The sequence below is a fragment of the Morus notabilis genome, unplaced genomic scaffold (genome assembly GCF_000414095.1).
Source record: "Morus notabilis unplaced genomic scaffold, ASM41409v2 C11196909, whole genome shotgun sequence".
NCBI lineage: Eukaryota > Viridiplantae > Streptophyta > Magnoliopsida > Rosales > Moraceae > Morus > Morus notabilis.
In genome coordinates, this window is record NW_010382320.1 from 1 (window position 1) to 470 (window position 470).

Below are 470 nucleotides of genomic sequence, written 5' to 3' on the forward strand. Positions count from 1 at the left end.
CATTTTTGACATTGAAAAACTTTGAAGGTTTGGATCTTGGAAAAATGGATAAGGTGAGTAACCAAATAATTTTTTTAATTTTCACTACAATAGCAATAATATCTTTTATTAGTTTTAATCTGAGGTCAATATATTTTCCCATGAATGTTGCAGGCTGATGACTCTGGACTGGCATCATATGTTGCTGGACAAGTTGACAGGACTCTTAGCTGGAAGGTACGGTATCTGTTTTGGTATTAAGACCAGAATCTGAAGTAGTAATATTAATTCTCTTCGATTGGGTATATCTACAGGATGTGAAGTGGCTTCAGACAATCACGAGCCTTCCAATTCTTGTGAAGGGTGTTATTACCGCTGAAGACAGTAAACAACTTACAGTCCAACCCTCTATATTTCGTTCATCTATGTTCCCGTTCCAATTTCGTTATAATTTCGAATAGTCTCACTATATAGTTCTTCAAAAAAAAAAA

General features: G+C 34.7%; 1 long non-coding RNA gene across 1 annotated transcript; it reads left to right on the forward strand.

Annotated features, from left to right (window-relative positions):
- LOC112094772 lies at nt 1–456 on the forward strand. The gene is made up of 3 exons (XR_002903674.1): nt 1–53; nt 154–216; nt 294–456. It is a non-coding gene; the product is annotated as an uncharacterized LOC112094772 (long non-coding RNA).
- The last annotated feature ends 14 nt before the right edge of the window (nt 457–470 follow it).